The 17,026-nt window shown below is 40.4% G+C and overlaps 1 protein-coding gene and 1 pseudogene across 1 annotated transcript in view; one reads left to right on the top strand and one right to left on the bottom strand.

Annotated features, from left to right (window-relative positions):
• BBS9 (Bardet-Biedl syndrome 9) overlaps nt 1-17,026 on the bottom strand; it is a 373,430-nt gene that overhangs the window by 313,383 nt on the left and 43,021 nt on the right. The gene's annotated exons all lie outside the window — the stretch shown is intronic.
• Nucleotides 8,541-9,726, top strand: LOC109396572 (V-type proton ATPase subunit G 1 pseudogene; annotated as a pseudogene).

The following is a 17,026-nucleotide window of genomic DNA, read 5'->3' as shown; positions in this document are numbered from 1 at the left end:
CTATTACAAACAGAATAAATTAAAATTGTACGCGAAATTTAATGTTTTCATCCTATGAGCTTTTTATAGTTCATCTTGCTCCCTCTGGCCATTTGCTTTTAATGTGCAACCAGTGAATAGTGGGGTTTTTTAGGTTTCACATTTAAAAATGCAGTCTTCCAAAGGCTCAGCCAAAAATGTCCATTTCAGAAAGCTTATTCCAGCCCGTTGGCTTTGTCAGTGATATATGTGCAAAGTGAAAATGTAACCCATATTGATTTTCGGCAGGTCAGATGGAATCACTTAGCATACCAACATGGTTTCTAGTCCATGCCTCAAGAGGAATGTCCTTCGGCTAGCAAGTGTTTCTATGAAACGTCAAGCCAGCTACTGTTATTTGAACACTAGTGTTATCTCTGCATGTTTGGAATATATGTGCATTCTGAGAATTATAAATATTATTCTGTATCAAAATATAAGTGGAATATATTTTCATTGTAAACATTGTATGGAGTCAATATAAAATTTAAGTAATCAGCGGATAGTATTTGAGGAGCTAAAATTTTTTAATTTTAATCATTTCCTGTTTTCAAAGTTTCTTGAAGCCCAAAACCCTTCACAGATATAATGGCCCATGTTAGCAGAAATGCTAAATGTCCAAAAATGCATCTATCGTGCTAAAAAATTAGGAACTGCGAATCATCTTAAGTACACTCTTTTCTGTCATATAACAGGTGACAATGAACTACAGCCTTTTTAGTAAAAACTACCATAAATACATCAATGTCCGAGAAATTTTCAATTATTAAAAATAAAGTGTCAAGTTCCACCAAATATATTCGTTGTTTTTCCAAGGGCTGCATTTTTAGTTGGTAAACTATTTTAAAAAGGCAATCCCAATTTTACAAAATAATCAATAAAACAAAAAGCAGTTTGGTCCAGCCAAGAGACAGTTTCCTTTATACAGTATCAACAAGCTAGGATGACACATGCATCTACTACACCAATTAAGGTCAAAGTTCTCCCAAAAACTATGACCATGTGAAGAAGCCAAGCATAGCAAACTTCTTGAAGATACTAAAACTGATTTTCAATAGGCTTATCATCCAATTGGTTCTATATTCCCCATAGATACCTTTTCTTTTTTCAAGAAAAAAGCATTGTTTTCATTAAAAGGCAATTCATTTTTACTCCAGTGGTCTGTTACCTTGAATGGAATATTTGTAGCCATATTTGCATGGAAAATAATTTCTTTATAGAGAGATACACTAATCGCTTTCCTTGGTAAACAGGAAACATAGAGTTCAGCTTGGTTTTTCACAAGGATAGGGCTGAGGCCTATGTTTGGGAACCAGAAACTTGTGTCAACCATCAGTAAAGAACTTCTGCTACTAATGGAAGAACCAATCCTATTTTTATTTGGAAAGAGGCTATTCTTATTAAAAGCAGAATTGTACATGTCATTATGCCAGCCACAGGAACAGCGGGTACATTGTGACAATGTATGTTTAACAAGAACACAGAAGGTCTGCTGGCCTAGTGGTAGAAGTATGTGCTGCCTTGTAAGGGATCAGAGTTCAGTGACATTACACAAAGCCTTTAATCCTCAAGTGGAAAGTAACAACAGTGAACTATAGACAGTAATCACAACTCTTTCCCTGTCTATTGCAGGAATCAGCACTTAGGTCTCTCCTTTTTATGTTAGTTTCCTAAAACATGAAATTTTTCTAAGAAGAAATTTCAAGAAAAAGGGACAGGATGCAAATCAAAGAGAAAACATCTCATCATCTATATTTATATATATTTAATGTAATGATAAAATGATTCTCGAGTTTCTCTTCTTATCCAGCTTCTACTGTCTCAGTTGGTACATCAGGTTGGCTCCAACAATTGTGAGGGAAACATGAAAAATTAATCCCTCTTACCAAACAGAGGAATGGAAGCGGGAGGCAAATTGGAGCGCTTTAGGCCACTTATTTGAGAAGACCTACCTCCGTTCACATATGAATATAAGAAAGACTATGGGTCCAGTCAGTAATAATTGCATTCTGAACTGTTTTCTGGTCATGAGAATAAGTTTCTATGGAACCAACCATAATGTTTTACTTAATCCACAAATGGCAAAAATGGATGCAGAAGTTGGACAGTTGCAGTTAATTAGCCCGTGATGGGATCAAACCTACAGGTGTAGCTATATTGGTACTGCTTGAATGGGGTACCCCAGACTCTCAAAGCAATTTTATTCCCTCATACAAAGCATCCCTACCATTTGGCATACCTTAGAATCTGCACACTCGTAAGTAGATAAGATGTTAGAAGAAGACAACATCAGAGAGAACATAAAAAGCTAGGGGAAGCCAAGGAATAGGAAAATGGGGCGGGCGGGGGGAGAGACCAATCAGCAAATATATAATATAAATATCTCTGTGTTAAATTGTCTACCACTAATGCAACTAACTCCCCCCCCCAAAAAAAAAACTATCTTTCTAAATATATGCATAATTACTTGGAGATGAAAGTGACTTATCAAACTGACCAAAGAACAGGAATTTTATTTTGTAACTCTGATATTGTTTTCATGTTAAATTCATCCATTATTGAATAGCAGTAATGTATCCATTTAAAAATGTTTCTATTTGTTTCCTGATATCTTAAGAGCTAGAGACTATCAGAGGTCTAAAAATTGTTAAAATTTATTCTTCTTTTCTTCCAAATAAAAACACGGTAAGTGGATCAAAATGAAAAAATTATAAGCATGCTCTTATTTACATCTAGTACATAAATATATAATTGATCCTGAGACCAGGAACCCAGGTCTTCTTGGAGGGAAATAACAGTTGTTCTCAATTCCAAAGAGGTTGGAAGGAAAGCACAGACCTAAAGAAGCATTTATCTTACAACATCTTTGCAGAAAGATATCTTTATTTACATAAATGCTGCCAATTAGCAATTTAGGAGAAGCCAGGAAAACAATACATCATGTCCCCTCCCAGCAGAAACTCTCCAATGTTGTATGATTGTGCTCCAAGAATTCCAAGTAGAAATTCAGAACACATTTCTTCATAGAAACCACATTATCAACATTAGTTAGAGACACACAGAATATTAATACACTATGTGTCCATTACAGATTAAATGAGCTTGTGTGGAACCTAACAACCCATCATGTCTATGGGAAATGCACCCAAGTGCCAAAAAAGGAACTAAGGAATAAATTTTTGGAACACAACCGCAACTCCATCATAATTAAGGAGTTACTATGGATATAGGGGCTTTAAATTATTCCATATAAAAATTTCATTGATTATGTATAATGTCCTACAGACATAATTGCCTGACATGTAGAGAAGATGAAAATATTTTACGAGATTTCCCCCAAATTTCTGCTTTGGAATACTGGCCTCATAAAAAGCTCAGTGAGAAATAAAAGCGCCATGTCCATCAAGATGTGGAAAATAGTACATCCTACGGCCTCTCTCAGAGGTACAGTTGCACATGTGAGCATATTAACAGCTCTACGAATCCCCATATAATTTTGATCAACTCAGTATTTTCCAGACTTATTTGGCCAAGGAACACCTGTCCCCACATTGTAGAATCACCATTCAGCTGGGCAGACTTTGGGAAGCTCTGCTTTAGACAAACCAATTGAAATCAAGCTTCTAAAAAATCATTCCTTCCCAAAGACATAGCCTCCTGACATCTGCCCTGCTGTTCTTCTCTTTCTTTTTGTTTTTAACTTTATTGGGGAATAATTGACAAATTTAATTGTGCATTTTTAAAGTATATAATGTGATTATATATATATATTGTGGGACTAATTACCAAGATAAAGGCAATTAACACATCTATCACTTCACGTGTGTGTGTGTGTGTGTGTGTGTGTGTGTGTGTGTGTGGTGAGAAGGCTTAAGATCTACTCTCAGCAGGGGGGCCAGCCGAGTGGCTCAGTTGGTTAAGAGCTCGTTCAAGGGTTTGAGCTCTGAGCAACAGCAGTTCGATTCCCGGCCCGAGCTGAGCAGTCGCGAGCTGCCAACAGGTAGCAGGATGGCTCAGCTTAAAAACAAACAAACAAACAAACAAACGAACAAAGATCTACTCTCAGCAACTTTCAAGTATATAATACAAAGCTAGTCACCATGATGTACATTAGGTCCTCAGAACTTGCTCTTCTTCTTACTAAAAATCTGTGCCCTTTGCGCTACATCATCCTATTTTCCCCTCCCCATTCACCTGTTTCCTTTTCCCTACATCCTTTTGCCTTTTTTTCAAGGGTCACCTTTGAGGTTACCTTCTTGTAATCTATCCTGACCCCCTAAACCAGTTCAGGTGCAAAGCACCCTGAATTTCCCCTATCATTTTTTTCCTACCTAGAATGAAAGCATTTCCACTCTATTTCCCAGTAACACTCAGGATCCCAGAGCAAGACTTTGGAGTCAACTCAAGTTCAGATCTCAGCTCTGTCATTTACTAACTTGACAACCTTGAACAGATTACTTAAACTCTCTGAATTTTCTCAGACAGAAAATTGGGGTAAAGTACCACCTATTTCTTATAAGTACTTATTTCTTAAGATATATATAATCAGTATTGCAGAGCACCTAGCACAGTACCTGAAACAGTACTCAGTGATAGCTACTCATGTTAAAGTTAAAAGTTACACAATGACCCAGAGTCAGTTCTCCTTCTATCACTGTATATTTGATCCCTTTTACCCTTTACAATCATCTACCACCCCCTTTCCCCTTTTCCCTCTGGTAACCACTAAACTATTGTCTATGTCACCTCAATAAACTTTAACTAAAAAAAAAAAAAAAAGATTTGATACATGTGGTTCTCAGTGGATAGCAAGGGGACCAAGTGATGAAAATTCCTGTAGGCAGAGGTGTTCATGGGTGTGTCAGAAATAAAAACTGAATTGTCAAAAAAAAAAAAAAAGTTACACGATGAAAGACACTTATGAAGCCTATGAAGTCTAACATTCTTATACTCAGCCAGTACGTTATCCATTTCCATTTTAATTAAACAAGTAGGTTGTTTTTGGAAAGGAATTATCTCAAAAAGATTAATAGAAGTCCAATACTCAAGATAACAAAAGATTATCAAATTATTATCTTTTGTCATTGCCAAAGCTATGTAATACTTAGAAACACAATATCTGTGCTTACCGAAGGGCTAGCTAAACACCACCTTTTAAATCATAGAAGTGTATCATACATTTGAGGGTCCGGGGGCTATTCTCTGGCATTTACTCTTCCTGTTAAACTTGGTTTATTTTGCACCATTTTAAATCATAAAACTAATAAAACTGAACCATCAGAAAAATAGCAAATGAAAAGGTAAAATCTCCTTCCTTCCAGAACTCGGAAGAGGGCAAGCAGGAAACAATTTTATTCCTTCTCATGATTGTCCCTTAAAACCTGTTCTGTGGAATCATCCTTCCTGCTCCTGGATGAAATCGAAGGCAGGTCTTATAGCTTTTCTATGCGCTCTCAGGAAATCATGAATAATCTCGTTTTCCAAGTATTAAGAAGTCTAGACTCTCTTGGGGGATTTCAACTTCTGGCTAACCTGGGGTAACGAGCCCTCCCACTGTAAGCCACTAAGAACTGGACAGAATATATCAGGCTCCTGCCAGCAGGCATTGAAAATGGGTAGCCCAAGGTTATGACACCAAGGGAAAGTCATGAGCTGATCCCCACCTCTGCCCAAGCTCTCTGCTGAGAGACAATTTCCAACTGCAGCGCAGCAAGCTGGAGTTCAAGCAGAGCACAGTGGGCCCACTAAGCTAGGGAGACAGGAATCAGAATGGGAGGCAGCCAAGGAACCCGATATCTGTGGGGCAGGGCACCAGAGACAAGGCAGCCTTGCAGTGGGAGAAACAGAGTACTGTGAGACAGTTCCCTTAGCGTCCCTGAAAGTCCCTGAGCTGAGGAAGCCATGGAGAAGCTGTGCAGGATTTATCAGGGGATGGCTGCTAAGGGGTGAAAATGAAACAGATGCCAGAGGTCAAGCCATGCTGGGGGATGTTAAAGGTCTGGCCCAGGTGATATGAGGAGACCTCATTAACACCTTGAAAACACTGGGAAAGGCTGCTCCGTTAAGGGCCATGACCCAGAGTAAGTCCAGCTCTACACCCACCTAACAATGCCTAACACCAAGCCCTAACAAGACCCACAGGGAAGAGAAAGTTTGGGAGTTGACACATCCCAAGTCAAGAGTTTAGGAAATACCTTGGACTTTCACAAATCTGCCTACATGAATATAAAATCAAGCCATCACAAGTTCAAGATAATCAGCTAGTAATTGAACTTGATATTCTGTCTTTTTTTATTTTAGCTTTTCTGCTAGATATGTAGAGGTATCTCATTGTGGTTATAATTTGAATTTCCTTGAGGCCTAATGATGCTGAGCATCTTTTCATATCCCTACTAGGCCATTTGTAGGTCTTCTTTTGTGATATGTCTCTTCAAATATTTGTCACATTTTAAAATTTGGCTGTTTATCTTTTTATTGAGTTAAAAGAGTTCATTATATACAAGGTGTGATCAAAAAATATGGTGAGGGCCAGCCGAGTGGCTCATTGGTTAAGAGTTGGCTTGGGAGCGCAAGCTCTGAGCAGCAGGGCCGCCAGTTTGGATCCCATATGGGCCAGTGATGCTGCGCCCTCTACAGCTAAGATGGTGAACAACAGCTCGACCTGGAGCTGGGCTGCCGTGAGTCGCCAGCTATGGCGTAGGCTGCAGTGGGGCTGCAGTGGGTTGCCATAAGCTACCATGAGTGGCTGGCAGCCGGTGTGAGCTGCCATGAGCCTCCTTGAGCAGCCATCCAGTGACCAGTGAGTGACTGCCTCACCTGGGAAGGGCGTAATGATCACAATACCAACATGGGCCAGTGAAACGATGGCCTCCACAACTAGACTGAAGAACAAAAAGACAGCAATTTGTCAGTTTCCCTTCCCTGATTCCCCAACGCTGTTCCCTCCCCCAATTCCCCAATAAAATCTTCAAAAAAAAAATATGGTGAATGTTTACACTAAAAAAATTTATTACAGTAAAAGACACATTGCCATTAATCCCCCTCAAAATACTCCCCCTCACTTCGAACACTCTTATCCCATCGTTCTTCCCACTTTCTGAAGTAGTTCTGGAAGTCCTCGTTCATGAGTATCTTTAGTTGGGAGGTGGGCAAAATGGGTGAAGGGGTCAAAAGTTATAAAATAAACAAGTCATGGGGATGTAATATACGGTATTACATATCTGAAAGTTGCTAAAAGAGTAAATCTTACAAGTTCTCATCACAGGAAAAAAATTCTGTAACTATGACTATGTAGGGTGACAAATGTTAACGAGGCTTATTGCGGTGATCATTTCACAGTATATACAAATATCGAATCATGTTGGAAACCTGAAACTAATGTAATGTTGTATGTCAATTACACCTCCATTTAAAAATTTTACAACAGGAAAATCTGGGTAAAGGGTACAAATGTATTTCTAATATTATTTTTAACTTCAGAAAAAAAAAACAAAGGAAATAGAATCGTGTGTTAGCTGTCAGTATCTACACAACCATAATCATGTAAATTCTTGTATTAGGTAAGGAAAAGGCCAAGCTGCTATAACAAAGATACCCAAATAATACAACGACTTAAATAGTTGGTATTTATTTTGCTAACTACAGAGACAATTTCTTCTCTTAACCCTCCCCACACCTCTATAAGTAACTCCACTTCTTTAAAATCTCTCCATTTGAACCACTGGCCATGAATTCTGTTTCCTGCTGGGAGCTCAACTGAAGCAGTACTTAGAGATTTGGGAATCAGTTTGCTCACACATTCGATGAACACACAGATGATTTTCCTGGCAGGGGAAAAAAGGAACCAGAAATACATGATGTCCAATGGAATCACCGTTGTTCAAATTATCGTTGGTGCAGTGTGGGACTGAGTGCCCGTGAAAAGACAAGGCTCTGAGATAAATGGTTACCTCTTGATTGTTTGATGACAAAAGTAACTACAAAGATTGCTAAGGGGCTACCTGCTTTGCTTAAGCACTGACAAAATAAAAACGCTTGGGACTTGCACTCCCATATCAAGGTACAGGTGGAGAACCCCAAAACTTCTATGGTGGCCATTTAACAGGGTGATGTTGCAGAGAGAAAAAGAAAATACACACACCTTTTATGGTTCATTAATTCCTGAAAATGCCACATGATTCACTAGCCAAAATGGGGCTTATGGAATTCCAATTATAAATGAGGCCTTGACCAACATTTTTCTCACAGTAGTAAGTCCAGTGGATGCACAGGCCCATCCTGCCATTATGTTCCCATTTCTTTAATGCACAGTTTGAAACAGACATCTTCATGAACTGGCTGGATATCTACATTAGCTTCCTGTCTAATAAAGGGTATTATGAAGGCTATTAGGATAGCAAGGTCTAACTGGGATCCCTTGGAACTGCCCCCAATCCACCAACATAGGACACGTTTCAAAATCAGTATTCATTCCCAAGGAAATTGCAGACATTAGTGCCACCATCAAAGACTTGAAAGACACAATGACAATGCCTGTGAAAGAGCCAAATGGATCTTGGATAATGATTATGAATTATCATCAACTTAGTTCAGAAAGATTCCAATTACAGCTGCTCTTCAAAAACATGGTATATTTAGGGGCCGGCCAAATGGCTCAGTTGGTTAAGAGCTTGCTCAAGAGTGCAAACTCTGAACAACAGGGTCGCCGGTTCGATTCCCACATGGGCCAGTGAGCTGCGCTCAAGTTGAGCTGCCACTGAGCTGCCAACAGGTAGCAGGATGGCTCAGCTGGTGAGAGCACATACTCCTAACAACAAGGTTGCCTGTTTGAGATGATAGGCTATGCCCACCCGCAACTAAGACTGAACTCGGCACCTTGAGCTGAAAGGCGCGACTGGACTTGGAACTGAGCTTGCTGCGCCCTCCACAACTAAGATTGAAGGACAACAACTTGGCTGTTCCCCTTTCCCAATTCCCCAATATTGTTCCCTTCCCCTAATTCCCCAACACTGTTCCCCTCCCCTAGTTCCCCAATTTAAAAAAAAATTGAAATTATTTAAAAAAAAAAACATGATACTATGTTTAGTGGAAAAGGTCAACACAGCCCATGAAACCTGGTGCAAATCTATTAACCTATCACCTGGTTTTAATCCAAACCAACAAAGGCCATCACAAGTAGTTCCCTTGGCCTGTTAAAGAGAGCAGTACAGGCCGTTGCCACGGTCAGTCGGTCACTGGGCATTCAGCAGCTGCTGCAGGCCAACAAGAGGGCCACTGAGAAGGTGTCTGAGGCCGCAAGCAAAAGAACCCCAGGCTGAAGCCGGCCTAAGACGCTCAGGCTGAAACCAAACAGCACCACCTGCAGAGGGCGCAAGGGTTCAAGGCCAGCAGGCTGTGGCTCTGCGATCCCACAGCAGTTGCAGCACTGAAGTGGAGGAGACCCAGGAAACTACCATCCTCCAGACCTACTTCCAGCAAAACAGGGATGAAGTCCAGGATAACGTATTAGCCTTTGTCTGTGACATCTGGCCAGATATACGTAAAATCTACCACATAAATGGAGAGGGTAAAAAGCAAGAGGTGCCTATTCCACAGACTGGCATTTTAGATGCATTCATGGGATTGGAAGCTTTAGCAAAGCTGGAGTTTCATTCTTGCGAAAAGGCATTAAATGAGTTCTGCCTAATATGTAGTGGGTCCAATATGTAATTCTGCCTAATATGTAATATGCTTTTTGGAGAATAGCAAATCTAGCTTCTTTGTACAAAACTTACAGCTTTCCAAAGATTTTGCCTTCTTACCTTGTATTTCTTAGAAATGTAACGGGTATACATTGTCTGTTTTCCTGTGCCTTTTAGCTCAAGCAACATTTATATCAATACTGGCTTTTTCTTTCTTAGATAAGAGTATACTTTTTTTTTAATTTTTTTAGGAAAGAAAGGGATTAAATTTTTTTTTCCTAAAGCTTTCTTGAAGGTCAGGGACTGTATCTATGGAAAAGTAGTAAATAGTTATTTATAAACTGTGTGAAGCAGTGAAGCAGCCGCCAGCCTTAAAATAGTCCTTTCCTGGGGTGGCCGGTTAGCTCAGGTGGTTAGAGCACAGGCTCATAACAACAAGGTTGCCAGTTCGATTCCCACATGGGCCGTGGAGCTGCGCCCTCCACAACTAGATTGAAGACAACTACTTGACTTGGAGTTGATAGGTCCTGGAAAAACACACTGTTCCCCAATAAAATTTCTAAAAACAAAAGTGTTTCCCAAACTTCTAAAGAAAAAAAAATAGTTCTTTCCAGCTAAGGGTTAAAACAATAAATACTAGTATAACTGTTGGGGCTGCTTTTAGCTTCTCTTCATCAAAATCACTAGATGATATAGAATTCAAGAACTTGTTACATGTTACATGTTATTACTTGGTGTACTAATAATCGTTTAAAAGTAAAGACTCTTTGTCACACCAAAAAAAAAAAAAGTGTTACACTGCCTTCAAAAAAATATATATAAAACTTGGAGTGTCTCTTTGAATTCTAGAAGCAAGATAGAGCACATTCAAGTAGAGCTGCTACTTTTAAATAGAGCCCGAGAAAGAGGGAACTCTGAGTCTGATAAAAGCTGCAATGGAAGTCGCCTGCCTTACGGCCCAGCAGACTCAACGGTGCTTGAATTATCTACGCAGACAGATCTGCTCTATGTAGCCTCTGGAAAGCCCCCAAAGGAGAGTCACTGAAAATACCCTAGAGTCCTAGCAACAATTATTCTCCATTGAGAAATAGCTCCTACTTCTACTGGGCCACGGTAGAGATTGCACATCTAGCAATAGGACAGCAAGTGACCCTATGACCCACGACCAGTGCTGCCCGTCATGAAGTGGGTCACCCAATCAATGGAGTCACGAAACTGAGTATGTGAAGCAGCATTTCATCTTTCAATAGAAATGAGATATATGAATAGAGAAAGAAAGCATAAATTAAATGAGCAAGTGGCTCCAATTCCCATCGTACCTCCTCCTGCTGCTTCAACTGCCTCTTCCATGGCCGCATGGAGCAATATATCTTGTCACTTCACTAGAAATGTGACATGGCCTGAGATTCATATTTACACTGATACAAACGTACATATGGAAATTAGAAAAGTGGTTTTCCAATTTAGTAAAAATGAATAAGTAAGGATGGTTAATTTATAATCTTTGCTACATGAAACCTACAGAGCAGCATTTCTCATAGTATGCCTGTTGATCTCCTGTGGCTCCTGTATAAAAATTAGCTAGGGTACTTAAAAATGCAGATTCCTCAGCTCCACCCCAAACTTCCCAAATCTGAATTCCTGGAAGTAAAACCCTAGAACAAAGACTTTTAGTAAGCCCTCCCAGAAAACTCTTTGCACACTCAAGTTTAGGAACCATTGTTCAAAAGCAGTGGGTTCTCAGGGTGGTTCCTCAGACCAGCAGTACCAACATCACCTGGGAACCTATTAGAAACAGCAGCTCTTAGGCCCCACCAAAGTCCTTTTGAGTCAGAAACTCAGAGAGCGGGGCCCAGCAATCTGTGTTTCAATAAGCCTTCCAGGTGATTCTAGTGGACACTAAAGTTTGACAACCACTACTCTAGACTTTTGTCTTTTCTCTGTTGAGCAAATATATGGCTTTTGCCAGACAGCGTCTATTCTCAAATTGTATGTGATCCAAATAGGACTACCTACCTCCCAAACCCGCACTGCCTACCAAAGAGCTGAGAACTTAACCAAGGCCTTACCCATAAGAGCACACCATCCTCTGGCCTTAGTGGTAGGCTCAAGAATGAGCATATGATCCAACCTGAGCTGCTCACACTCCTTGGCAGGTCTTTGTTGGTTAGAATTACTAGGAGAGGCTCTTATTTTCTACTGGTTTTGCTGAACTAGAGGCTGACAATGGGTAAATGGAACCAAGCACAGGACCAACTGCTGCACAGACATTATCTCAGAAACTGACTCTTTTTCTGATATGTTAAGTGTTGGGCAAGAGTGGGAGAACCACGTGAAATTATTTATACGCTATTATAAGACAGAACCAGGCTTCCTAACTGGAAATAGAAAACTGGAGCCTGGGATTGTGAGAATCTCTAAGGAACACTGGGTTAAAATGCTCTGATAGTAGATGGTGGACAAACACAGCGTTCCTCTCCTCCCTCCAGAAGCCATATTAGAATGATAGCAATTCTAGCATCTGCCAAATCCACCCCCATTCTCTGAGCAAAACTAATCCTATTGATAGCAATGAAAATGAAATTGTAGGAAACCAAGAGACAGGAGCCTATCAAACGTTTACACTCCTCTTACAACCCCCATTAATTATTATGCCAAGTGCTCAGATGTTACTTGCCCTGCTGCCAACCACGTGCCTGAAGGTGGGATTACTCCACTGTCTGAAAATGCACTGGGTCCCAGAGGTGAAATAACTCGCCCGACTATGGGGGCAGACAACCAAACTTTTTGCCCAGGACTTACAGCCAAGCTTCTATAATCATGACCTGGCAACCATTCTGACCCCCTTTATTATTTCACTCAGAGCAGAAATTAAGAGCCTGTGGAGACAGCTATTCACATTCTCTTCTACCTGAGTAGTGACTTTGAGAACCAGTTTCTCGCCAATACTTTATAGACGCATTATATCAAAAGAGCAAGTGTGGAAGTATGACTTCCTATTCCGAGATAGTGAATTAAAGACTCTTATGTCTCCTACTGGAAAAAAAAGCCCACCCCAAACAACAAGGAATAAATAAACCGACATAAACTCCTTCAAAGAAATCAGAAGAACTGCAGTAGGCCTAACCACAATCTGTGAAGATGGAAAGGGAACGGAGAAAAGGTAAGCAATATAGAAGATCAGAGCCTGGCCACATCTAAATGCCTAAAGAGGAATATATTTATTCACCCATAAAATTCTAAAAGGCTCAGAAAGTAAAAGCACCAGATACCACAGAAAGTGGGGAGAGGTGTGATCTGAAGACAAGACAGTTATGTAAAAGTCTGTGTAATTTACAGATACCCAGACATCCACAAGAATAAGAAAGTATCATCTCTAGAGAAGTCGAACTAAATGAGGGACTGCAGATTAGGGGGACGCCAGGTACGGAACAGGATGGAAATAAGGAAAGCTCCTGAAAATACATGGATGAAGAAAAAGTCTAAGTCCTGGATATTCAATCCCCTAACTCCCTTCCCCACCCAGCTCCAGACACATGAGACTAGGCTCATGATACCCACATAGGAGTTAAAGAAATCGCTAGAGAAAGAAAACCACCTCAGAGAAAAGACCAACAGCTACAGATATTTGAGTCCCCAGTAAAACAGCCAGGTAGTCTCCTACCTGTCCCGGAGGATACACGGCTTTCAGTCAGCCTTTATTGCTTACCTGTTAAATATAAATAAGTAGCCAATAGCGCATAAAAAGACAGTCAACATCATTAGCCATCAGAGAAATGCAAATCAAAACCACAATGTAATACCACCACACACCCACTAGGGCTGCTGTAATCAAAGAGATGGACAATAACGAGTGTCGGCAAGGATGTGGAGAGCTTCACCCTTGGGGGGAACTCTTGTGCATTGTGGTGGGAATTAAAATCAGTGGAGCAACTGTGGGAAGCAATGTGGCAATTTCTCAAAAGGTTAAACATAGAGTTACCGTAAGACCCAGCAATTCCACTCCTAGGTATATACACAAGAGAAATGAAAACTTACCTCCACACAAAAACTTGTATATGACTGTTCATAACAGCATTAATCGCAACAGCCATGAAGTAGAAAATCTAAATGCCCATCAACTGCTGAAGAGATAAATAAAATGTGGCAGATCCATGCAATGGAATACTATTCTGTAATAAAAGGAAGGAAGTACTGATACACACTACAGCATGGATAAACCTTGAAATCACTACAATAAGTGAAAGAAAGCCATCACAAAAGACCTCATGTTGTAGGGTTCCATTTATGTAAAATGTCTAAAACATGCAAATCTATAGAGACAGGAAGTGGCTTAGTAGTTGCCTAGGACTGGGGAGCTTAGATGGAAATGGGGAGTGACAGTTAATGGGTACAATATTGTGATTTGTAAGAAATATATATGTGGTCATTCAAATAACCAAAATATATTTCTCACATATATTGATGTTTGCTCTTCATCCCCAGTTCCGGGCTTACAGCTGCCAAAACCCTTGGAATTTCCTAAGTGTTTCCAGTGGTAAAGGTTATTTTTTTTGTTATGTTACTGAGTGACTTTTGGACCTCACCTGAGACGGGGGGCTGGTTGCCAGGAGAACCAACCATATGATTAGAGAGTTGGAACTTTCGTCCCACCCTCCAGCCCCTGGGGAGGATAGAGGGGATGGGGGTCGATCAATCGCCAACGGCCAATGATTTAATTCACTCATGCCTATGGAATGAAGCCTCCATACAAACCAAAAAGGATGGGGTTCCGAGAACTTGCGGGTTTGAGAACACATGGAAATGTGGGGAGAGTGGAACACCCGGAGAGGGCATGGAAGCCCCACACCCTTTCCCCATGCCCCGCCCCGTGCAGCTCTTCTGTCTGCTGTTTCTGAGTTATAGCCTTTTATAATAAACCAGTAATCTAGTGAGTAAACTGGTTTCCTGAGTCCTGTGAAACACTCTAACAAATGAATTGAACATGAGGAGGAGGTTGTCGGAACCTGCAGTTTGTAGCTCGTCGGTCAGAATTACCTGGGCTGTGTGAGAAATCACCCCCTCCACACATTGGAAATTGAGTCTCAAAACCATTTTAATGGTTAACGGGTTTATTTTGGAGTGGTAAACACATTGTAAAATTGATGTGGATATAGCTGTGCAACTCTGTGGGTATAATAAAAACATTTAAATTGTGTTCTTTAAATAGGTGAATTCTATGATATGTGACATATCTCAGTAAAAATGTTTTCAAAGAAAGATTAGATAGATATTGATGATAGATAGATAGATAGATAGATAGATAGATAGATAGATAGATAGATAGATAGATGATAGAGAGCCAGCCAAGGATAGTCAGGTAGCCAACTGTCCACTTTCCTTCCCTTTTTCCACTTGTCAAATATTCAGCAGCCAGATATTTACCACCCCTCATGCCCACAACACAAAAGGAAAAAAAAAGGAGGGAGGAAGGAGTTTTCTCGTTAAAAACGTTGATCTGGGGCCGGCCGAGTGGCGCGTTGGTTAGGAGTTGGCCTGGGACGCCAGCTCTGAGCAGCAGGGCCCCAGTTCGGATCCCACATGAGGGCCAGTGACGCTGCGTCCTCTACAGCTAAGATGGTGAACAACAGCTCAACCTGGAGCTGGGCTGCCGTGAGTCGTGGGCGACAGTGTAGGCTGCAGCGGGGCTTTAATGGGCTGCCATAAGCTACCGTGAGTGGCCGGCAGCCGGCGTGCGCAGCCGTCCAATGGCCAGCAACCGATCTGCCTCAGCCGGGAAGAGCACAATGATCACAATACCAACATGGGCCAGTGAAGCGATGTCCTCCACAACTAGACTGAAGAACAAAGAGACAGCAACTTGTCTGTTCCCCTTCCCCAATTCCCCAACGCTGTTCCCCTCCCCCAATTCCCCAATAAAACCTTTAAGAAATAAAAAGAAACAAATAAATTAATAAATAAATAAATAAATGACATTGACCTGGCTAGGAAGAACCCTATTGATTAGTATAGACACTAGCTCCTGTGCATGCATAGCTCTCCTCTTCTCATTCTGACATTTGCAGGGCCCTAATTTAAGCTAGCTCCCCATACACTCACTTTAAAGCTAGGCCAGCTGGTCAAAAGCCCAACCCAACTTCACTGTACCTACTCTTTCTATTGATTCATCCTCGAACAAAAACTGACAACCAGACATATGAGGCAAGCCTGAAATAAGAAAAGCCCAAGAATAGCAAAAGAAAAAAAAATTATTCCAGAACAAAGTGAGATAACTCAAAAAGTAAAAACTTAGGAGGGGCAGGGGTAGGAGGGAACCCATACCTCCAGGATTACAGCAAGGTCCCCAGGAACGAGAGGAAATTGACAGCCTCGATAGTATGACTGAAAGCCTAGAAAACCTTGAGGAATTGAAAGGCTATGCAAGGAAATGCATGCTTTTTAAGAAAAAAAAAAAAGGAGGGGTGGCCAGTTAGCTCAGTTGGTTAGAGTGCAGTGCTCACAACATCAAGGCTGCTGGTTCGATCCCCACATGGGTCACCAAACTGTGCCCTCCACAACTAGATTGAAACAACTACTCGACCTGGAGCTGGAAAACACACTGTTCCCCAAATAAAAAAAAATAAGAAAAAGAAATCCACTAGGAACATTTTCCTTTGAGTAGCACAGGACATTATACTCATAAAAGGAGAAATGGGATTCGGGTTCACTACACTGAACAATATTTACATACTTCAAACAAAGTATGCCTTAACTTTGGAGTCATCTATAGAGGACACATGGAAGATTTAGTTACAATTACAGGCCAGTATTTAAATATTATTAACCTTGATAAAGTAAGAATAAAGTTGGAGTTGACAATAGTTGAGAGATTTAAGGTAGAAAGAAATAACGGTAAAGATAAAATGGTTGACATGCTTGTTTTACAAAACGTGGAATCAAGAGGTTGAAAGCTAATGAACAGGAAATAGAAGTTTAAGTATCTTGTTTGTAGGTGCAGAAATGAGTGGCAATAGAAATGAGAATAGCGATATAATTGGAAGAAGAATAAGAGAAAAGATATGTCATGAATAAAAATCTTTATCAATAGATGAAATCTAAAAATGACAAATCCAAAAACAGTGGTGTGTTTAGAGATAAAGAGTTAATCATCAGTAAGGGGTTAATATCCAAAATTTATAAAACACTCATTTAACTCAACACCAAAAAAACAAACAACCCAATTAAAAAATGGGCAGAGGATATGAAGAGGCATTCCTCTAAAAGAGGACATACAGATGGCCAACAGGCATATGAAAAAATGTTCAACCTCACTGATCATTAGGGAAATG

The sequence above is a fragment of the Hipposideros armiger genome, unplaced genomic scaffold (assembly GCF_001890085.2).
Source record: "Hipposideros armiger isolate ML-2016 unplaced genomic scaffold, ASM189008v1 scaffold_526, whole genome shotgun sequence".
NCBI classification, from domain to species: domain Eukaryota; kingdom Metazoa; phylum Chordata; class Mammalia; order Chiroptera; family Hipposideridae; genus Hipposideros; species Hipposideros armiger.
This window is presented reverse-complemented; position numbering and strand designations above follow the sequence as displayed.